This window comes from Stegodyphus dumicola, chromosome 5 (genome assembly GCF_044657685.1).
Source record: "Stegodyphus dumicola isolate Sdum_Otavi_A_Nest chromosome 5, ASM4465768v1".
NCBI classification, from domain to species: Eukaryota; Metazoa; Arthropoda; class Arachnida; order Araneae; family Eresidae; genus Stegodyphus; species Stegodyphus dumicola.
In genome coordinates this window covers 140,066,115-140,083,714 of record NC_140772.1, presented here as the reverse complement: position 1 = coordinate 140,083,714, position 17,600 = coordinate 140,066,115, and the positions used below count along the sequence as shown (strand labels likewise).

General features: G+C 32.0%; 1 protein-coding gene across 7 annotated transcripts in view; it reads left to right on the top strand.

Moving 5' to 3' along the window:
- The window catches only part of LOC118185241 (uncharacterized), a 265,229-nt gene that overhangs the window by 110,055 nt on the left and 137,574 nt on the right, over positions 1-17,600 (top strand). For 2 of the 7 annotated variants that reach the window (XM_035355078.2, XM_085817121.1), the window contains exon 1: positions 14,406-14,692. The exons of the other annotated variants lie outside the window; for them this stretch is intronic. The gene's annotated coding sequence lies outside the window, so the exon portion shown is untranslated. Of the gene's footprint in view, positions 1-14,405; positions 14,693-17,600 lie in introns of those variants that run through there. 7 annotated transcript variants of the gene reach the window in all.

Here is a 17,600-nt window from a genome sequence, read left to right as displayed (position 1 = left end):
TTCCAATTAATCTGCTTTTTACAAATTAGACTATATTACAAATTATTTGCACTTATAACAAAGGAATTTAAACTTATTCTTACAGCCCGCTATGTGGATAGCACAACATTTATTTTTCTTTTTCTTTCATAAACCGCTAAAATGACATTTATGCAGACAAGAATTTGTCAAGTTTATTTTATGCTGTAAAAAAATTAATATTTTATTAATAAATTACAAAAAAGGAAATTTTATTTTATGCCACTATCACCACTGCGCAGTAATGCAAATACTCTGAAACACTGTTTGATGGAAGTCCTCAATTATTAAAAACCTCTAAAATTTTAAATGTGATAAATAATTTATCTTTCATAATCTAATTGTGTACATTCCATATTCTAAACTCCACCCTTAACTGCCGTTTGATTCTACTAACAGTTTACGTGGAGAATCATTAGATATTTGTAAAATCCCACGCCAGGATTTCAAGTCCGGACTCTCCTAACTGCTAGCTTGACCTGCCACCAATAACACCTCGAAGACATGCTGTAAGGAAAAAGAAAATACTTTACGAACGTACACAATTTTTTTAATAAAAAGAAAAAAGTAACTTGATTTCCATTTTTCTCTTTACTGTAAAGAACTATTCTTATCTATTCCTGAGAAAACGAAAAAGATAAAATTGCTAAGCTACTCTTTGGGTTACAAAAAATCTGTAATGTAATATGTAACGTTATAATCTGTAACGTAGTTAGTATTAGATCTGTGAATTTGCCATCCTAGATGATTGTTTAAGGGAAATGAACAAAAGTTCAGCGTAATGATACTATATCGTAATGTGAGACGAAAGCGAATGATAATACTATAAGATTTCCTAATGTCAAAAGTATGTCTCACTTTTATGCTACTGGATAGTTTTATTTTATTATTCAACACATTTCATCATAATCTACATTCAAATTACGAATTTTTCATAAAGATTAAGACTTGGAAGTATTTCAGTTGCCATTATGCAGTTTGATAAAGGAACTGATATTTATAGTTTGTTACTTAGTCAAACATCAGGTTTAGTACAAAAAAAAAAATCTTAAATAGTGAGTATATGAGTTAAAGTCATAAATGCAAAGGTACGAAATTTAAAAGACAAAAGCACAAAATTTAAAAGGTTAACAATTATGATTGTTTAATTCAGAACTTTCAAATTCAGAAATGCAAAAGCATGTTACAGCTAAGATTTCTGCTTTGTTTAATCTCCAGACCATGAATAGTTATAGATGAAGAAGCAATGGGTGAGTAGTTGGTCATAAATCTTGGTATGACTTTCGCTTCCAGTTTTGATGAGAAAAAAATGCCCAACGTTTTCGATATCCTGTTCCCTTACCTCCAACTTTTTAAGTTAGATTTTAATTAGCCAATCGTCTACTCGGCCTAGAAACTGCATTTACAATTTCCACATCCTACAGTATCTGAATTCCATTCTTCGACAGAGCAGCGTTCACTGAACATTATATCGACTGCTTAGCTTAAATTTTTCTTTTTAAATATAAGGCTAAATAATGATGCAGGATTGTGAGAAAACCAGTACTGATACTCTTTAAGCATGGAAGTATATGTGAAAAGTTTCGTAGTTAAACAAATAAATCGTGTGTAGGATTCTTTGGTTTGGTCTATTTGATTATGGCAAAGCACTCGAGGGCTATCTGCCTAAGGGAAAAGGGATGCGTTCGTGAAGAACTTTATAAGGAAAACTGGTTTCTATACGCATTACACATGGGCAAAACTATGAAAACACTCATGCAGCCAGCCCGTTCGTAGGATTCGAATTTCGATCCGAACTACCAGTGTTCAACGACTTTACCGCTCGGCCGCTGGGGGCTTGTATAGGGATGATATCATCGAATGTTCTGCACAAGCATCTGAAGAAATGGAAGAATGAAATAAACGGATGGGGGATGTGCTTAACAAATGAAGCTATCCAGAAAAGAAATTTAATTTTATAATTTTAGCTTGATGTATAAATTCTGGAGTTCCTTCTCAGCGTTATGGATGTAAAATTCCGTACAGGAGGGTGGCTTTCTTACTCATTACACACCAAAATTTTTTCAAGCTGTTAACGCATCCAATTTCGGGTTGGATGTGCAATGGAAGAAGAAGAATCAAGATACAGTATGAGAGAGTCGTTTTTTTTTTTTTTTTTTTTTTTTTTTTTTTTTTTTTTTTTTTTTTTTTAGATTATAATGAAGAAAATACCATCTATTCATGACATTTTGCGAAACTTTAAAATTTCAGGTCTAAACCCATAACGCTCGAAGAATTAGGGAAACCTCACGGAGACATTTTTTATATTTAAAATTGTATTTAAATTTAGTAACAAGGCAAAATGACCCATCTTGATATGTCAAAATACAATGGGAATAAATGTTAGAAATATAACAGATAGTAAGGTACTTGAAAAGTTATTAAAAGTTGCTGAAAAAGCTAATCACCTGCTGCTTTGCCTTACAACTAATCCAAATTTTAATAGTATAAATATTGTGTAACGAATGATTTTTTTCTGACAAATTTCGGAGTAAATAGAAATGTAAAACCAAAATTATTGAAAGGCAAAAATATATAATTGCTTTTTTACTGCTTATAAATTGCAGTACATTTGCATTCCATGCATTTTTACTAAGCATTTTTCAAAACTTGCTTACACATAAAACATTATTTTTAGTATGCTTCGTAAGATGTATATCCACTGCTTCGTAAAACAGTTTTTAAGAAGGTACGCAAACGCCTAAAATCAGAAATTATGTTGTAAGCTCTTACGATTGTTCTAAAAAGAAACTTTGGGCATTTGAGCATTGTGATGAAACCCGATAACTGCATAAATAAATCAGCAAACATAAGTTGCGCTAATCGGCAACTGTATCGATAAAAAATAAGAATAACTTTTTTTTTGCCTGCGCATTAATTTGAATATTTTCTAAATTCAGTTTTATTGAATGTACTATTTCTGTTTCTTTGTAAAATGGTCAACTGTAATTTCAGTTAATTAAAACATTCTTAATAGAACACACGCATACTAAAGAAACACTTAAGTAAGAAAATAAAATTCCTTATAATTTCCTTAGTTCTGTATTAGAAACATTTTTGTTGCAATTACAGTCTACCAATGACGTTCTGTGAAGTGAATCAATGATTTTAGTTATTCTAATGTTATAATGGGATATGAACCTTCTAGTTAACATGTTCTTTAAATGAGCTTCAAAGGTTATCGACTGGATGCAGATCAGGGCTCTTGCCCTGCCATTTCTAGCTATCATTTTCATCAAACCCCTTTTTGTATTCTAATTGGCCTTTTATAGCTATAGACAAAGTTAGTCAAATAACTAAATACTTTTTCTCGTCGTTTGAAGTTTCTGAGATGATTAAATAACAAACCTAGAATATGTTAAATAAAAAGTTCTCAAGCCAGAAGGCCCCATCCTAGATGCATTGGTAGTTGTTGCAGCTGCACTCTGAGAAGAAGTGTTACTGCTTGATGCTGTTTAGGCTGTTTGTGACACCATGCCACCACTTTGCTGTCGAGCCGCCCAGACGATTAGGAGAGGCTACTGCAGAACCGAAGGGCGCGGGTTTGAATCCCGGAGAAGGCGTGTTTGTATCTATCCATTCTTTCGTAAGAGGCAACGGCGGCCGCCTATTAGGTGCCTCCAGAATAAAACGGCCACCAATTCTGGCCTTAGGAGGGGCCGTCCACGCCGCTGGATTTAAAAAAAAGACTTAGACTGTAGAAAATGCAAGACATATCATCCGCAATGACTGCTTTTCACCTGTAGGATGTCCGCTCGTAATCTATAGAATGTAAAAGGTTTTCCCCTCATACTTCCCAAACCATCCAATACTTAATAATTTATGTCTTTGTTTTACTTTATTCTGTAATTTTTTTAATTTCGGAGAAATCTCATTCATTTGAATAATAGATGGTTATAATTTTATAAGCAATTTCTTTGTTATTGATTGGTTTGGTTTATTTGCACGTTATAGGGCAATATACACTATAGGCTGTTTGCCAATTAAGAGAGGTGCCTGCGTGGAGGACGTTTTACGGGGCTAGTATACACTTTCCACATGGGGAAAAATACGAAAATGCCCATGCAGCCAGCCCGTTCTCCAGGATTCGAACCCCGAAACGAAATACACTGTTCAATGGCTTTTACCACTCGGGCGCTGGTGGGGACCTTTGTTATTGAAACTAATTAAAAATTAAATTAAGCTCCTTAATGCAAAATAATCGTCTATGCCTCTTTTAATAATGAATGTTTTGATAATGTATCTAATTGACTTAATTCATAATACGTCTATTTGATCTGATTGATAAATTTGATAAATTTTAACTCTGTAATTATAAATAATAAATATTTTTCTAAAGCCATATGTTACGTATATCGATGTAAACTTACCGTTTGCGTTACACCTAAAAACAAGTTTCTAAATTTTTTTTAAATACTCTGATTTCTTATACAATTTCCATTTTTGTCGATGATCAGTATACCCAGGAGTTTAAACCAATTAACACTCAATCATTAATAACGAGTTCCGATGACCAGTTGTTTTCGCACGTTATTGTATAAAAATCCTTCATTTTAATCGATTTGCTAGTAATTAGAAAATTTTTTATTAAATGCTAGGAAATAATATGTAAAACATTTCCATCTTGTCAGCGAGTTTACACGAGTCTGCTTTCATCTAGCTTTCTAGAGACAAATTCACACTTTATTTCATAATTAAAATTAACAAGGTTCAACAGCATAATATAAAATGTTAAAGATTAAAATGGAAGCTATAATTCTAAATTGTGTCAGAGTTGATTGAAAACTGATACTTTCTAAAAAAAAAAAAAAAAAAAACATTTAGTTCATTTATAGTGTTTATGTCTTAAATGTCCCCCAAAATATGATTAAAAGAACATCGTAAAATAAGTTTTCATGATACTTAATTTCATATTAATTTGTTCTAATATTAGTAATAAATTAATTGTATAATAAATTGGTTTTGATAACAATTTTATGTATATTATTTCTGTAGAATGCTTTCTCTATAAAATTTTTTATAGATGTTAATTTTATGTCAAAATTCAAACAACTGGAGGATAAATAACGAATTTAAGCAAAACATAAATAATCAAGTTGAGTTTTGAATATATGAAGCAAGTTTTACATTCTAAATTATCCTACAGAGACTAGCTCTTGGTATATAGGAAAACGGGTAAAAAATTAATTTTCTAATATTTTCAGTTGAGTAATCTCGCGAATAACTTTAAGAACTTATCATGCGGTATTTTGCATCGTTTATGCAACGCATTAAAAAGAAAAAATTCTACCGCAAGAATTTCCCACTAGTCGTCCATATTTCGTAGCTAAGAAAATTATTCTGAACACGAGCTAACGTTTTAATTGGTAGTTCCTAAGTGGTAATTGGGTTACATCTGCGTGCAAAGAAAGATTCCCCACAATTGTCACGATAGCGGTTAAAAACAAAGTTTCGCCTACGTTAAAACAACCTCACGTACTTCCCCCAGTTGCTTTCTGTGCTTTCAAAGTGTATAGCCCAGAGGAAAATTAACGGAGCAGTATAATAAATAAGATTTCAGAATGTGACCGATAAAGGTCGATACAGATTGAATTCTCGGAAACAAGAAGATAACGCTTTATCAAAATTGAAAATCTTAATTCTAAAATACTGCTAGACCTTCAATAAATTTTAAACAAATCGATGAAGAAGATTTCATAACAACCTGAATTTGTTTTTTTATAAACCGTGTGACTTTCATTTTCGAGAAAACTAGTTTAATATTTCAAATGCTAGCAAAATAAGGTTCAATTCTGATTAATTAGTGGATTTAGCTTGAAATGTTGCGTTGATTTTGCATCAGAGGTAGAAATTGCTTTCTTCTAGAATAGAGTATTTCATCATCTATTGTATAATAATTTGTATTGTTGTTATATAAATCTTATTAATTCTTCTTAAAGCTGGAAACTTTAATTTGGCATGACATTTTTTGGTCTGGGTTTGTTTACTTTTAGTTGTTCATTTACACGCATTTTAATTTCCTTCACGTTTTCTGATTTTCAAATTGGTTTCAGTTTTATTTTAAAGTATTGTGAAAGTAGCTCTAGGATAATTTCAACTATAAAGGAAATCGTTTGTTCCTTATAAAATCTAGAATATGCAAGAATTACAAGCATTGGGAATTAAGAGGTTTTTAAATGTGGCAAAAAAATGGCATAGTAAATGTTGCTTTTTATGTTTTATTTAATTCATCAACTAAATGTAAGTCAATAAATGAAATTTTGTTTTAAAGTAAAAGTTTAAATTAACCTTTTTAATATTTTCAAATAATGGAATTTTTTAAAATTAAGTGTGGATGTAGAAAATAACGTGAAATTTAGGCGATTAGTCTTTCGAATACAAAACAAGATTTCCGAGTTTCAGAGCTATATGAAACTTGAAAATATCACCGTAAAGATTTTAGAATCAATTGATGTAAAGTTTTACAGAGCATATGGAAAGCAAAAACTGAGCCCCATTTATTTTTTTAAGCAAAATAGATGAAAGAGATAGAATCGAAGAAAACTCATATTTTTTCGAATACACATATATTTGTTAGATAAAAGCAACGTCATAAATGCTTTACTACAGACAGAGTGTTTGATTGAAGACAGCCATTAAAAAAGAAAAAAAAAAACTTTTAAAGAAGTTAACATGGTTCAAAATTTGACCTTCTTCCGTTGAAATAAAGATCGATGCTGAAAGGGCAATTAAATCTGCTTTCTGTATTATTTTATGGAAAATGAAGTAATTTGTATAATCAATTAAAGTAATTCTTGGATTTATCATTGAAAATTTATAGCGGAAAATAAACACGAGTAGTAAAAGTCAAAAATCAGGAATTACTTCCAACAACCCGATTTTTATTCTCTCATCTGAAGAGCAAAATCGAAAAATTCTCCAAACCAAACTAGCATAACCGTTTATGAATCAGTTTGAAGAACGTTGTACTTGGTGAGATTTAAATTATCCGTGGTATAGATTAGTGGTGGGCAAAAGCCGCCCCGCGGAGCGAGTGTGGTCCTTTTAATTCCTTAATCCAAACCTGTTATGAAATCCTGTGCACTGACATTTACATCTTTTTGCTTACCGATTTTGTACACAAGGTAGTGAAATCAGCAGTACGAGGGCTTACATATACACGCATCACTATACTAGCGGTCAACCGAAGCAGAGAACACTAGATACGCTAGAAAGTATATGCATACATGGAAGAATATAGTTGTTAGGTATGCAAATTCAAATTCGGTATAATTGATTGCTGTAAGTGAGTTAGATCCTAATTTGGATGAAATAATCGCAAACGAACATTCCAGATTTATTCCTTGAAATTTACGTCTGCATTTTATATTTTAATGGCTCACCAGCACGTAGGACCATCGTAACATTTTCTCCCTTTTTGGGGAGATTTTCAATTTTAAAATATAAAATTAAGCAAATAAAATGCTATTTTAAATTGTAAATTTTAAAAAATATCTACCGAGGAGGGGTGCTTCCTCCCCATCGCATTTTGACAAACAATAGAGCTGGCGCAAGAGAAAATATATAAGTATCATCATCAAAGCACTATCGCGCTTTGCAAAGAACCTGACTACGTAATGCTCCAAAAAGAACGTTTTCGGCTGGTAGCCAAAAATACTTTTCCACGACTCGTATAGAGATAGAGATCAGAAATGAGCAATTGAAAGCCCAAGAGCCGTAGCTTGCCTACCAATCTATTTATCACATATATTTTTATCAAATAATATCATTGTTCGATTTATCATCCATTTCCACTTTTCATATTATTTCCTTTTTCATATAAAAAGACCTGAAATAGTGAATTTTGTATCTTTTGGGTGATACCATAAAACAAACGTTGTAAGAAAAAATCTACGTTTGAAGAACAGGGCTCGATATTCAGCAGTACTTTCCTCTGCGAGACATAGTTTCTTACCTATTAACATTACCAAACCAAAATATAGAAAGGTCTAACTGATGTGATATTTTCAAACATTCTCAGTTAAAAAAATAGAAACGGAAATTGTTTTAAAATTACTGGTAAGAAAATTTGAAAATCTTCAATGAATTCCTTACTACGAACAGTAATTAAAGTCTGTTGACACTAGAATTAGATTATAACAAAACGTTAACATCCCTACAGTGAAACTTCGTATCACGGACAAACTGATTCACAAAAACATTATATATCAACAAAAAAAAAAAAAAAAAAAAAAACTCTCGGATGATAAAAGTGGTCCCGAGATACGAAAGTTAGGACGCTAACAAATGATTTCAAGTGTTTTTTTTTAACCTGCAGCACAGAACTAATACTCAGAGACTTCTAAAATAATTATTTTAATATTTTCTATTGCTTAACTCTCATTAACAAGGCCTTACAAGCAAGTAAGCATCCGACCCGGAAGACATTATAACCAGATTGTGTTGTTGGCAGAGATTTTGACTCAGGATGTTTTTGTTATCTACAGTTCTGGATCTCTGAGCAAAATCACGGGTTTGAAAGTTAACAATGAAGACGTCTAAGAGCTGTTTGAGGACTAAAAAAAGTAAGTTCAACAAGAAAGAAATGAAACACCCCCAGAGGCGGCAACAATAGGGCCAAGATATTTTTCTAAAATTTTAAGAACAATATACAAGCATTACAATTTAATTATGTTAATGAGATAACTGAAATTGCGATTTCATTTTTAAAAGTTACTTATATTGAGGTTCGAGGCGTGATGTACTGATTCTAAGGAACGAAGCTAAATGCGCATGTGTCAATCTACTTCTGAAATAATTCTTTCTAAGGTTTATGGTTGAAAACACTTGTTCACATATCTAAGCTGAAGCAAACGTAGCACTGATTTTCTGGGCGTGACATATTAAATTCGGGAAACTTACTTTCGATAATGATTTGTAAAACTCTAACTTTGGCATATTTAGAAACAGCTGCTTGAGATGATTGTTAGATTGCAACTTCATTTAAACTGCAAATCTGACTTCACTGCTTCCCAGTTTACGTTGAAAGGCATGGTAAAAAATCCAATTCTGTTTGAATGGCATTGAAATCTTGACATCTTCGTTCGAACTCAAAATGCAGTTTTTTCAAGCCATCTTCATAATTTTTAAGCTTCTCTTCAGTTACTGAGGGTATTGAATTTAACCTCAAACGAGACTAGCTAGCTGCCCAGCAAACATATTAAGATTTGCTAAGTTAAGATTAAGTTCTTTCTAAGAGGTCTAATTCACCTATAATTGGATTCCTATATGTCTGCTCCCCGAGAAAGAGATAACGCTTGTTGACGTCAATCTATAGCTATAACTAACAAAGAACTTCCGCTGCTCACACTTTACGGATTAAAAGCTGTCTATGCTTGCTATTTCTGTCATTTTATGTTTTGTAGAACAAAAATAGAGAGAGTAAAATGATCATCAGTCCTTTGAAAAAAGGAAGAAATAAATAATATTTAAACAAAATAGAAAAGGAGATGGATATATAATACATATCTCTTTCAATTTGCCTCGGACGGAAAAATTTAAATTCTCTCCGTGGGCCGGATAGAACCTTCCGGCGGGGCGGAGTTGGCCCATCCCTGCCCTTTGCCAAGTTGAATGCTACAGCGCTAACAATAACCTACTTAAGAAAAGCCAAAATTCCTCTCTTCGGATCATCAAACGCTTTCACTACTGTTTGCCGTTTTCTCTTTCTACAAGATTGCAGCTCCGGACAAGCTAAACATTGACTCTAAACAAAGAAGAAGGAAGGTGCTTTCAAATATCAGAACTACTTTTAGTCGTTTCAGAAGAATAAGTGGCATGTCATTTAACAACACCCAAAAGCAATGAGCCATTCACTAACATTATAGGAGAAAGCAACCAGGTAGAAAATAATTTAGACGTTCGGGCAACTAGCCGACGTCTGAATGGTCGGGTGTTTTCGGCGATTTCGATGTGAAAGAGTTAACTGTAGAGCAACAGACTTTCTATTAGAACGGGCAGGTACTGTCAGTTCCATCTTAAGACAAAGTTATTGTTCGTTTACATTTTCTAGGCTCTTTACAACAGTTCCAGAGTTCTGAAATTTTTTCGTAGCATAGGGACTCTCTCTGTCTTAAAAAATATTCACACAGCTCAATGCTTCCATGATTATCTGCCTTGCTTCTAAACAACCGATGACTCGCCACTTCGCAGATTCTTCTAAATGATATTTCAGAGCCATAAAAAGAAGTTTTGAGGTTACACATTGATATAAAATACTGTATTGCAGAAATTCACTCAGGCATTCACTATACACAAAACGCTTGATTTGCATATCAGAAACCATTTGATCAATTTTGATTGGATAAGACTAATTAGACTCGTCTTTCACACATTCCCTGCAAAAATTGATCACATTGGTTACATATTTCATGAAATATCGTTATTTTTGGTTATGAAAAAATTAATTTGGACATGAGTGTATTTTATAATTAATTAGACAGTAGAAGTCGAATTATCTTGATTGAAGCGCACTTATGATTTATTTAAGCGTGTTTAATTTCATTGTTCGAAGTTTACAAGTCCAAGTCCAGTTGTAGAGACATTCTAAAAAAATCTAGATTTAATTCTAAGAATTTCGCCATTTTTGAAGATAAATGCTTGTTTGTAATACATCACAAACACGCCTTGTTTTCAATTTGGAATACTGTGGCCTCCTCCTGACATATCGATCTGTAATAAGAATTACTCTATTAAGCCAGAAACTGATGTTTGTTTATGCAATATGAAATCAATTTAGAAGAAGGAAAAACACATTGTATTTTTCCATTTAAGCAGAAGAGAGTGGAGATAAAGTTTTCTTCCATATTATATGATGAGGAAAACCTTATTCTACGAAACAATAATCGTTGAAGACAACACTGCCCTTCCATTATCGGAAAAAATCGTTTGCGCTTCACATGGTGTATTGCGTTTAGATTTAGTATGAGTAATAATAGCTTTTCTGGCAGAAAGCCATTATATATGTTAAGAAATTAATTAGCTATGACGCAATAAGCTGTATTGTCAGTCTTTTTTAGTTGTTAGGTATATTGTCATAAAAGACTGGCAAAACAAGTAAATATGCGTACCTCAAACACAGAAGGCTTCTAAGGCATCACATTAAGCCCTAAGATTAAATTAAAGAGACAGATGTTTCACAAATTCTGTTAAATACTGAGAGAAGAGTAAAGCATTTTTGTCTGTTTTTATTGAAAAACCGAGTAAATTATTTTTTTCCCTTTCTCTATAATTTTTTTCCCTGAAATTGTAAATCATTGTTCCTTTATCTTTCACTTCTTTAAAAACCTCCTTTCTGTAAAAATCATTTCATTAATTTCAAATTACAATATGCTTTTGGAATAGGAAGACAATACGCCTCTTTTTTCAAAATGTTAATAAATAGTTATATTAAAATTCGTTATATTTTTAAACAACACTATGTTTTTCAAGTGAAATTAGAATCGGAATAGTTGTAACTAAGAAAGGAATGGTGAAAATATATATGTCAAACGATGAAAACTGTTAAATAAACTATGTAAATATACATGTTTAAAATAAATGAAAACAAATAATCTAAGCTTTCTTCAATCTAAAGGGCACAAATGAAAGATACTAAGTATTTAACAATATTTTGATGAGCCTTCGAATGAGATTTGTGCATTACTATTATATATTTTATTTGCACAAATAAATTATAATACTATAAATAAGGATTTGAAATTAATTATTTTATCTTCGTTCTTGAATTAAGAAGTATTTCCGTTTCTCTCTATGTGCAACTCTAATTCCTAAAATCATTCATTGCTTACCGAATTCTTTTCTACGTACTGCTGAATCACTGCATTGGAGTTTCCATAATGACTCTAAATATATGAGTAAAACTGATATATTCATTGCTTTTTCAAAATTTAATTATTTGCTTAAGTTAATAAATGGTAAGCGTTTGTTTTTCGTTAATTTCAAATAACAATATGCTTCTAGAAAAGGAAGAGATTGCCTTGGAATTATGCCAAATAAAAGTCGAATATTTTTAGTTATGTAATTTCAAGTCCCTTGTTCTTGGATTCATATTTAATTAAAAATTATTATTTATCAATATAGCATCATATTATAGGAGAATAAATTTATTTTTCATTATCTTCTTCAATCTCTTCTAATTTTAGTTCGTGTCTGCTGTAAGAAATTATTACGGTGGCCTGGATACATTCCTTTAAATTAGTGAAGTTTTCTTGTAACCTGTTACTTTGATCTGCTTGAAAGAATACGTGATGTCCTAGAAAGGTGTTAACAACTTTGAAGGACCGTAATCTTTTTCTCAAAACTAATATCAACTTTTCTCTATCCTTTCCCAATTTTAAGCAATATAATTTAATTTATGTAAAGGTTTGGTATGTTAATGAAGTTGGTTGTATTAAAATATTTTAAAGAAATATAAATACAGTATTATAGTATGGATAATTAGAAATCAAAAAGAATATTGTTCATAATTTTTAATTTTAAAATACTATAGAATTTCATCTATTTAGATTTTTTTAGCTTCTTTGCAGACCAAGAAAAATTAAATATATTTTTTAAGACTTACGTGATTTAATTTCTTTATTTGTGATATGAAAAGGTAATAAGTATATATTTTTAGGAAGCGAGTTAATTAATTTATACAAATAATTTTGTATGTATAATTTTGTAAATTTTGTATGAGATGTGGCTCGGCCTTAAAATGCTTGGCAAATGCATAGCGTAGACATATTATAAAGTATTTTCTCCTGCCTTTCCGCATGCCTTCGGGGTGAAATTGGAAGCATATTTGAGAGGTCCAGGGTTCAAGTCCCGGCGAGGGGATTGCTAATTTTTCACGTCTCCTACTTAATATATATATATAATGGCTCTACATTTGGCGACCGAACTGAACGGTGGTAGATGATAATTCGCATGCCTTCGTAGTGTTGGAAGCATACTCGACGCGTATTTGAGAGGTCCAGGTTTCGAGTCCCTCCAAAGTCACTGCATATGTTCCTCGTCTTCTGCTTCCAAAAAATCTGATGACTCTACAACATCAATGAAAAGTATTACGAATTGCTATATAAACTTAATGATCCTTGTTTATTCAGTGAGCCGTTGGTTTGCCACAATAAGTGTTCTTTTCTGAATACAGATTTAAGAACTGCAGTGAGGTTCTATCAGTTTGCTTTCCACATAAGAATTTTATGCCTTGTGACTTGTTGAATCTTTACTTTAATAAAATATTTTCTATTAAGCTTCTGTTTCACGTCGAGCAATTCTGTGTATGAATTTTTATTCTTGAGACTAGTTCCATTCTTTCCCTTTAGTAAAGAATGTATATTTTGATTATTATTTTTGAATTATCGTTTGCATTACATAATTATTACTTTCATGACATTAATGATGTTGATTGCAATAACTATGCATTTAATTTGGAAAAAAATAACACAATTAAGCGGATTTTCTGCTTTTTCGAACGTTTTGTGACCCTATTTGGTCTAAAAAAATTTTTTCTGCTATAATGTAACTATGCATATATATATATATTAGTAATAAATAAATACTAGTAATAATAAATATTTGGCTAGTTAATCTAACTGCATAATGTTGTTAGTTGTAAAACGGTATTTAAGTACATAATTAATTAATATTAAAGTTTATTTCTAGATCCATTTAATATTATATTGCTTATAGTATGCTAAATAATCTAACTGTAAATATAGAGCGAATTAATCAAAAAGTAATGCCAAATTAATTACATATTTTTAGTATAATTAATGATATAATACTCCCAAAAATTTTATTGTATTATAATATATACTGTGTATTGTTATATAATTAATTACAGAATTAATTTAATACCTTTTAATATTATTGATTATGTTAGTAAATATGTTATATGCTATGGAATACTAAGTTCTAAAGTTTTGTAAACTTTAATCAGATTATTTAAACAAAAATTATTGTTATAATCGTTCTCATAATCACAGACTTAAAGAACTGCCTCAGGTTAAACAATGAAAATGAGTTTGAAAATATCCAAGTTCAGAGCATTTAACTTGAAATAATGAATTTCTACGGTAATTTACTTTTGCGAACATACACTAGTTTATTTTTATAATAGATCAGACATAATGACGTAACATGACTTCAATTTTACAACATCTCAAGCATTATATCATAACATGACTTCAATTTTACAACATCTCAAGCATTATATCATAACATGACTTCAATTTTACAACATCTCAAGCATTATATCATAACATGATAGCAATGTTTGTTTTTTCCCATTATATTGAATCATGGTGTAGTCATAATAGGGAAAAAACATTGTCACAAAATGGTGGTTACTGAATTGAAGCTAATCGATGGTTACTGAATTGAAGCTAAGGAGCGTTGGCTGCATTTCAAACGGGGAAACCCAGTTGCTTCTGCTCATTGCCATGGGAACCACGCCAAATTCCAGACCCTCTGTCTTCAGAAAGTAGGTCTGAATTCTGTGTATGATATGAAGAAGAAGTTCCGGTATCCTGAGTTTTCTCGAGAATACGGCAGCTGGTTGTGATGAATGTCATCTTTCTTCTGAGTTTTCTTTCTTCTATTTGAAAACTTGGTGAGATGCATTGAATAATATCTTTCGAACTTTAGATTTTTCTGTCATTTCCTTTCCGATGCATTTTGCTATGTTCTACAAAATATAAACATAGTTTATTTCCTGTAATAATCCTTCGAGTTTTTAAAATATAAGCAGTAAATTAAAAGCCTAGCCTTTGCATTTATTGACTATTAAACAAGTGGTTTATCACTAAAATTCTACTTTAGATGAATTTGCTATCCGTTTTCATACATTTGAATAACTTTAGTTTTTTGCTAAAACTTTTAGGAGTTAACTGTAACATTCATTTATTCCTATAACTGCTTCAATAATAAATATGATGACTTAATAATACAGGTCCAGTCTACGAACAGACTCGTACCTAATCATGAGTAGATCAGGAAATTTCTGTCTTTGGTAATAGACCTTAAAAACCATTGCTGGTAGAATGATTTGCCCGTTTCTACCTGAACTTTACAAAAACACCCTCTATCATAGAATTCAAAGATCCTGATATTCAAAAGTCTGGGTCTTTTTGAATGTCGTATTTTTAAGCATTGATACCCAACAAAAATATGCTTTCAAAACCTTCCGAGCCCTGTTTGGAATTGAAACCCGAGCTTATTAATTTGGTAGCCAGCTTCTGCTACATGGATGTCGAGAAAGTCTAATTACCAGTGGTACAGTGACTAACTGAATCTTTATGTTCTAAAAATGTTCCATTGTTTAGTTTTTGGAAATGATAATTTTGTAACAGAAAAAAAGAAATATTGTTGGATTTCACAAACAACTTGAATAAAAAATACAAATATATCTAAGTCACGTATGAAAAAAGATCACGCAAAAGTCCAAGAACTTCTTATTTCAGTCAGGGCCCCACCAGCGGCCGAACGGTTAAAGTTCCTGAACACTGGTAGTTTTTATCCTCGGGCTGGCTGCATGGGCGGTTTCATGGTTTTTCCCGTGTGCAACATGTATGCGAGCCAGTTTTCCTTAACAAGTCCTCTACGTAAGCATCCCTTCTCTTAGGCAGATAACCCTCGAGTGCTTTGCCGTAGTTAAATAAGCCAAACCAAACCACATCTAAATTCAGTCATATAATACGAGTTGAAAGATAAAAATTAAACTCGCATCCGGAAAGCAAATGCATCTGATTGTATGTATATGCACGTGTGAGCTCCAAACTCACATTAAGCACATTTTGTACCTAGGTTTCTTTACTTTTGTGATATGCATGAAATATTTTCTAAAGTTTGGACTATTGTTTGGCCTTTATAATTTTATGTGAAATTAAACTCTTTGATCTTGGCGAGTTCAGACATACCTAGATTCCCTTTTAACATGGGGCGAGGAGTATCTGAGCTAAGCACCTTTGTTCGAATCCGCGTTTTCTATACGGAAAAGACTTCTGTGCTTGAGAATCAGTATTTCATTGTTAAACGTGTTAGCACTGCCCCGCGTTATTTTACATTCTAGGTAATATTCAAACCTACGATGGAGGTGGTAGATTCCCCGGAGCATAACCTAGCAGGATACGATGCACCAAACACATACCAAAAACAACGTCAAAAAACTTGACATGTTATTTCAGAAAAGTCCGATTTCGTGTCAAAATACCTATATTTGAACAATGCTTTATATAAATCTAATACATATCCAAAGTCACGCTATCGAGACATGAAAAACGCAAATTGAATTCGCCCAGTAGAACGAGACAAACTGTGGGTAAAAAAAGTATTTGCACACGTACATTTTTGTTTGCAATTCATAAAAAGAAGCATTGGGAAATAAAAAAATTGTATTGCCAAATCAGAATAAGTTTAATCATCCAAAACAAACATAAAAATTACAATAATATAAATAACAATGCTTTTTTGTAACAAAATTAAAATATCTCGTATCAAAAAAGTATTTGCACACCTGCATGAATACAAAAGAAATAAAATATATAAGCAAATTTCAAATAATTAATATTTAGTATGCATTCCTTTAGCATCTATTACTGCTTGTAATCTTGCTGGCATTGATTTAATTAAATTTTCTGTAACAGTAGGGTCAGTATTCGACCATTCTTCAATAAGAGCTTGTTTAAGGGCAGATTTGCTTGAAATCTTCCTTTTTCTTATTTTTAAATCCAAAGAATTCCACAAATTTTCCAAAGGATTCAAGTCTGGTGGAGTGACAAGTTTTCTGGGTACATTATAAAGCAACGACATACGTGTTATACCGGCAGTGTGCTTGGGATCGTTGTCTTGCTGAAAATAGTACGAATTACTGATACCCAATTTTATTGCACTTTGTGGCAAGTTATCTCGCAACACATCAAAATAGGTTCGAGCTGTCATATTCGCATCAATGAAATACAAATTACCAACTCTTTTGCTAGCCATGCACCCCCAAATCATACCAGAACCTCCTCCATGTTTAACATTTTTGGTATGAAAAGCAGTACAAGGTTTTCTCCAAACTAATTTCCTGCCATCTGATTTAAAGATATTGAACTTACTCTCGTTGGAGAATATGACATTTTTCCAGAAATCAATTGGCATATTGATATATTCCTTAGCGAATTCAAGTCTCTTCAGTCTATTTCGTTCAGTTATGAGAGGTTTTTTCCTTGGAGATCTCCCATAAATGTGTGCATCGTGCAGGACATTTCGAACACTTTGGGCACAGATTTGAACTCCAGATGTTGAAGCTGGTTTTCCCCATGTGTAACGTGTATACGAGCCAGTTTCCCTTAGAAAGTCCTCCACGAAAGGCATCCCTCCCTTTAGGCAGATAGCCCTCGTGTGCTTTGCCATAATTAAATACACCACACCACACCACCAGATGTTGAAGCGACATCATTGGCTAAAGTAATTGCACTAACAAATGGATTTTTCGATGCTTCTCTTATGATTTTTCGCTTTATTCGCAGTGAAAG